We start from the raw sequence: 7,641 nt of genomic DNA, 5'->3' as shown, positions 1-7,641 counted from the left end.
ATGCCAGTACCGAAGTACGGGCTACTGGGCTGGTGATACCCTAGGGGACTAATAGTCCACCAGCAGAGGCATCGACCCAGTGGTAGTAATAAAATAAACGTTACCAACTTTCTTGCACCAGATATATTCTGTTTGAGTTTGTTAAGAATCTCCAAAAGAAGAAATAAGATATTAATTAATGAAAACTTCGCAACGAAACTGTACGACTGCTATGAAGAAAAGTGTCATGTTTGGTCTCATTTTCTTTTGTTGGTGATAGAATTAGCTTATTGGCATAAGAAAATCTGACAGTGACAAAATAGTTAGATATATCAATTAATGTCAACAAAAATAATGTGGTAGAATAACAACCAAAAAAAAATAATACTCAGGAAACCAGAAATGACAGCTTTTTCAGCTATAGTAAGAGTTTGATGCAATGAACGCGGGAATCAAAGTCGGCATCGAACAACTCACGTGACAAGGATAAAACTGCCTCCCTTCTTTTCACTCAAGATAATGATCATCAACAAAAAAGGAAAACCTCCGTGAAATAGTGTTAACCACAAAAAGAAAAAATCACAAAAATACCGAACTTTGAGGAACATTCAAAACGAAAAGTCCTTTATCAAATTTAAAAATAAAATCCATCCCTTGTCAAAACATCCAAAAATCAAACCTGGCATATCAGACCAAAACATGATACCTACAGACTTAAACACCAAGCATCGTTATCAGCGTAGCAAACCAAGAAAATGTAATATTCACTCAAAGGCAAATAAAAACAATACCATAAAAGATGCGCTTACAAAACATACACTGATAATTACAACAAAAAAAATTGGGATAAAATAACAAAAAATACGAATACACAGAAGCCAGAAATGACAGTTTTCTTCAGCTAAAGTAAGTGTTCAGTGCAATCAACCTAGGATTCAAAGTCAGTACCCAACAACTTAAATGACAGCTATTCAAATTAAACACATGGAAATAATTGCTTCCTGATTTTCACTCAAAATATTAATCAACAAAAGAAGACAACCTCTTTGATAAATTAAGTGTTAACCACGCCCCCATCAAATGGGAAAACATCTAAAAAAAAACAAACATTAATAAGGAAAAAAACAAATACAAGGAAGCAAGAAATGACAGTTATTTTCATCTTAAGAAACAGTGTTGGGTGCAATCAAGATAAGAAAAAAGGAACATAATTTTTTCATTGATTCAACGGTCCAAACTGTCTGCTACAGGTGTTGAATATTCAACAGATATGAGCATGACTGTGATCTTTTATCAATCAATGAAATAGTTATGAACCTATATAACGACTTTTTTTTATCGACAACAAATTTTGTTGAGTACAGTGGACTGATATTTCAGCAGAGTTTGTACGAATTGTACACCACTCCTTAACAATTTATTTTATCCGAATATAAAGCAGAATTCATACAGAACCTTTTCAACGTCGTTTTTACAAGTTAATTTTTATTTTGTCGTTACGACAAAATAAAAATTAACTTGTAAATATACTTATTGATGTTTAATCACTCAATAAACCACATTAACAGGAGTGTTTATGTCTCGTACACCATAGTCAACCATAGCTTTAATACGTATATATACTAAATGAAGATGGTCTTAAACATATTTTGATCTTTTTCTCGATATTGACGCAGATGGACGACTATAGACTAGAATGTATGAAAAAATTGTTTTTTTGACAGAAACATACTCTTTGCTTCGTCGTGTGACGTTGAGAATTCTTAAGTAACAGACTATAAATAATTTATAAAGAGATTTTTATTCCCTGTTAAGCAATAACTCTTTAGCGCTAACCAGGACTGATAATACGAACATCTTAAACATCAACAACAAGAAAAGAATACCATACATCTAAATATGAATGTAATCAACAGCATACTGCTTTCATGTTTGCTTTACTGCATTGAAACAAACTTAACAACCAAATCATAGGAGTGACCACACAAACTCACCTGTGTACCAAATAAAAATATGTAAATAACAGGGATAAAACCGATTACATTACCAACGATATCAAATGTGAAACAACACCTCACAATACCATTACTTATACTGAGAGGCGAAATAGAACACAACCGTGGCCTACAGAGAACCAGCAAAGCATATACCCATGTAGATTATGCGACTATCGAGAAACATGGAAGTGCGATTGGGTTTATTTTGAGGAATTTGGTATATGGCACCATAGATCTTGTACTAGTATGGAACTATGGCCAGTTCATTATGAACTTTTTCAAAGAATAACATACAATGGCTCTGCTGTAAAAAGTAAAATACCAAATGTACCGAACTCCAATGAAAATTCAAATTAGAAAGTCCCTAAACAAATTGCAGAACCAAAATCTCAAAACACATCAAACAACTTTCATAGACTTGGTACAGACATTTCCTTTTGGCGATAATGAAGGATTATATATATGGTTTTATAGCTATCTATATATGTCTATACTCTTATGTCGGTTTGTTTTGTTCACAAATCGTTGTTAATATAATGGAATGATGCGACTGTCATACAAGTGAGATGCTTAGCTAGCTATAAAACCAGGTTTAATCCACCATTTTCTACATAAGAAAATGCCTGTACAAAATCAGGGATATGACGGTTGTTCTCCATTCGTTTGATGTGTTTTCACTTTTGATTTTGCAATTTGATTAGACTCTCTGTTTTGAATTTTCCTCAGAGTTCAGTATTTTTGTGATTTTACTTTTTTGTATGACAGTCGCATACATTCAGTTATATTGACAACAATGCGTGAGCAAAATCATCAGACATAATAGGTAAAAATATCAAGTAGGGTACAGGAGTAAATATTATGTTATAATCTTTAAAATCACTATAAAAACAAGCAACTATGTCAACAAAGAAAAACAAAATAAGCATGTAGACAATTGACAAAGCACCTAAGCCAAACATAAAATCAAGAATACAAAAATTACCATAGCACAATAACATAGTGGCAGAAGGATATTACCCAAAATGGAATAAACAGTAAAGGTTAAAAAGATACAAAGACAAATAAAAAGGACACTGTTACACGTTATCAAGATGAAAAACAAAATCAATACCTAGAATCTATGTCAAGACATCATGAAATTTTTTTGAGAAGTTAAATAATTATCAACAAGGTCTTTGTATATTTCGATGATTTTCTTTTAGAAAATAACGACATTCTTTGACATAAACCCAGTTCATAAACTCTCTGCTCAGACACTGGTAACGTTTTATAAAGACCGAGTAGCAGATTTAATCTTAGACTTGAATACTGTATGAATTGGAAATGCGAAAGGTAATTGTGTCATCATTTACATGTCACAGAACTAAATACCGGTACTGTGATATTCATTTATTTTCGTGGTTTAAGGAAAACTTTCATGTTCGTTGATATTTAATTCAATAGTTTTGAAGAACTCTGCATACAAGCCTATGTGAACTTTGTGATTCGTTGAACATTTAATTTCGTGGTTAATCTGTACTAATAAAATCCACGAAAACTGATATCGAACAAATATCAATGAATACAGTACATTAAATTCCTACAAACCACTTACACATGAACTCACGTTCGTATCAGCGTCACAAGGCGTATATAGTATAGTTCTACAGCAGTCCAAGACCTCAAAATTGAAAGCAACCGTAAGCTAAATCAAACGTGACCTCATCTGTGGTACAGAATCATGGCTCAAAGGATAAAAAATAGGTGAAAACCATTATTAAAGATGCAATTAAATCGAGCGAAGTATTCCTAAATGATTGTACCACCTATAGAAACGACAGGGGAACGATTTGTTGGGTGTGGTGGTCATATCAGTAGAACAAAAATAGCACCAATCCCAACAGTTATCTTCTAAACATCAAGACACTGGAATAGTTATCAAAGGTACCAGGATTATAATTTAGTACTCCAGACGCGCGTTTCGTCTACATAAGACTCATCAGTGACGCTCAGATCAAAATAGTTATAAACCTAAACAAATACAAAGTTGAAGAGCATTGAGGACCCAAAATTCTAAAAAGTTGTGCCAAATACGGCTAAGGTAATCTATTCCTGGGATAAGAAAATCCTTAGTTTTTCGAAAAATTCAAAGTTTTGTAACAGGAATTTTTTAAACAAATGACCATATACATGTAATTGATATTCATGTCAACACCGAAGTGCTGACTACTGGGATGGTGATACTCTCGGGGACGATACGATACGTCCACCAGCAGTGGTATCGACCCAGTAGTGTAAATAGTTATCAAAGGTACCAGGATCATAATTTAGTACGCCAGATGCGCGTTTCGTCTACACAAGACTCATCAGTGACACTCAGATCAAAATAGTTATAAACCTAAACAAGTACAAAGTTGAAGAGCATTGAGGACCCAAAACTACCTGAATGCTGACTCATTTAAAACATTCTTGTGTTTTCAAAAAAGAGAGGCATTCACGCCGCTGACAATTACAGACCAGACTGATTAACATTAGTACATTGTAAACACTAAAGTATCTTATAAGCAAGCATATTTCAAACATCCTGAAAGCATAGAATATCAATATCACTCAGCCATGTTTTCAGATCAAGCTATTCGTGAGAAACAGCTTTTTTTCCGTTTGTAACTCTAGAACTGCAAAAGTGACACCAGCAAAATTCATATTCGATCTGTATTTTTTTTACTTATAAGCATTGTGTATAAGTTTGATAACATTTGGTTAAGCCAAATTAAAGTAAGAGAACCGAAAAAAACAATTTCCAGATAAACATACTTTGGACATACAGACGTACCTTTGACAAGGGTAACACGTAATGCCCCCTCCACTACGACAGCAGCATAAAAAGAAAGAAAGTTTTCTGTTCAAAAGCAAGCCCAAAATGAACACAGGAACACAGTCTAAATAGCATGTCATAAAGGACAATATAAAAGAACAGTTCCGATGTCTAACATGTTGAACATATTTTATCCATTCAAGAAACAAGGGCAATTACTAAAAGAAAGCGCCCTATTTTGTTCTATAAGACTTTTTAGTTTATATCTTACAGAAATGTAGTTTTCAGAGTAAATGCAATGTGACATCCATTATAATGCATATTTCCAAGGGGCATAACTATTTTGAAAATAAGTGATCAGCACTGATTTATCCAACTCGTGCAAGACATTGCTGATATAAATAAATGAGACAAGTTTCATAACTAGAGGCTCTCAAGAGCCTGTGTCGCTCACCTGTTAATGTGTTTACTGATGTCGGCCATCTTTGTTGGTAGGCGGGGTCATCAGACACTCTTTTTAAAAATAGATACCCTAGTATTATGATTGTGGCCAAGTTTGTTTAAATTGGCCAAGTAGTTTTAGAAAAGATTTTTATACAAGTTACAAAAATGAGGAAAAGTTATTTAATATTGACTCTAAAGGGCAATAACTCCTTAGGGGGTCCTCTAACAATTTTGATCATGCTGACTTATTTGTAGATCTTACTTTGCTGAACATTATTGCTGTTTACAGTTTATCTCTATCTATAATTGTATTCAAGATAATAACCAAAAACTGCAAAATTTTCTTAAAATAACCAATTTAAGGGCAGCAACCCAACAACAGGTTGTCCGATTCAACTGAAAATTTGTGAGGGGATATATCTTATTCTGATGGACATTAAAATCTTGAAAAATTGCCCTAAATGTCTTGGTTTCAAAGATATAAAGCAAAAACTGCATTTTACCACTATGTTCTAATTTTAGCCATGTCGGCCATTTTGTTTGGTAGGCTGGGTCATCGGACACATTTTTTAAACTATAAACCACAATGATAATTGTCGCCAAGTTTGATTAAATTTGGCAAAGTAGTTTTAGAGAAGAAAATTTTTAGAAAAGTTACAAAAAATGATGAAAAGTTGTTAAAAATTGACTATAAAGGGCAATAACTCCTTAAGGGGTCGACTGGCAATTTTAGTCATGTTGACTTATTTGTAGGTCTTACTCTGCTGAACATTATTGCTGTTTACAGTTTATCTCTATCTATAATAGTATTCAAGATAATAACCAAAAACTGCAAAATTTCCTTAAAATTTCAGGGGCAGCAACCCAACAACAGGTTGTCCGATTCGTCTGAAAATTTCAGGGCAGATAGATCTTCACCTGATTAACAATTTTACCCCATGTCAGATTTGTTCTAAATGCTTTGGTTTTTGAGTTATAAGCCAAAAACTGCATTTTACCCCTATGTTCTATTTTTAGCCATGGCGGCCATCTTGGTTGGTTTGACGGGTCAAGCCACACATTTTTTAAACTAGATATCCCAAGGATGATTGTGGCCAAGTTTGGTAGAATTTGGCCCAGTAGTTTCAGAGGAGAAGATTTTTGTAAAAGTTTACGGACGACGGACGCCAAGTGATGAGAAAAGCTCACTTGACCTTTCAGGTCAGGTGAGCTAAAAATCTGTCAAGAAAATAACATGTGAGAAAGCTAACAAGACAAGACAGACAATTGGACCAATGGATGGATGACTGATATTTCAATAGTCTCCCCGTTGCCTTACATAGACAGACAGTTGGACCAATGGATGAATGACTGATATTTCAATATTCTCCCCATTGCCTTACATAGACCGACAGTTGGAGCAATGGATGGATGACTGATATTTCAATATTCTCTCCATTGCCTTACATAGACAGACAGTTGGACCAATGGATGGATGACTGATATTTCAATATTCTCCCCATTGCCTTACATAGACAGACAGTTGGAGCAATGGATGGATGACTGATATTTCAATATTCTCCCCATTGCCTTACATAGACAGACAGTTGGAGCAACAGATTGATGACTGATATTTCAATATTCTCCCCATTGCCTTACATAGACAGACAGTTGGGGCAATGGATAGATGACTGATATTTCAATATTCTCCCCATTGCCTTACATAGACAGACAGTTGGACCAATGGATGGATGACTGATATTTCAATATTCTCCCCATTGCCTTACATAGACAGACAGTTGGACCAATGGATGGATGACTGGTATTTCAATATTCTCCCCATTGCCTTACATAGGGGGACAACAATCAACCTTGAGTTTTTTAATGTGATAAGAATCATATATTTCATCAATTTCTGACAAATTTTGTATGAAATTAATTTGGCCTAATGATATTTCAGATTCTTCAATATATGTTTATGATTTTATTTTATTTTACCCTTATTATTTACTTTTGTTACCAACAACGTGGTAGAATATCAGTCTCGTTAGTCTGCAAATACAAGTTAACATAATTGTTGAAGAGCTTGTATTGCTCATCTAGCTTCTGTGTTATGACTAATGTACTATACTGACATCTTGACGATCTGCATCAAAAAGACTATGGTATTAAGGTAAACGAACCAATTATACCTGCATAGATTATGCTTCCTCTATTTTGAGATTTTTGGAACTATAAAAATGTTTTCATATGGACTTAAAAATTGCATGACATTGACTTGATATGATCCAAAGAATGTTCATCTCATTGCACTATGTTATTTAAACTCAGGCATTACATAAGGGTTTTGATTTCATTTTATGCAATTTTTACCTAAAAAAATGTGGAAATTTAATAGACAATTGGAACATCATGGAATGAGATGACAATAGACCAATCAGGTTCTTT

This window comes from Mytilus edulis, chromosome 7 (genome assembly GCF_963676685.1).
Source record: "Mytilus edulis chromosome 7, xbMytEdul2.2, whole genome shotgun sequence".
In the NCBI taxonomy this organism is placed as follows: domain Eukaryota; kingdom Metazoa; phylum Mollusca; class Bivalvia; order Mytilida; family Mytilidae; genus Mytilus; species Mytilus edulis.
The sequence above is the reverse complement of the archived record's forward strand: the minus strand, read 5'-3'. Positions refer to the sequence as shown.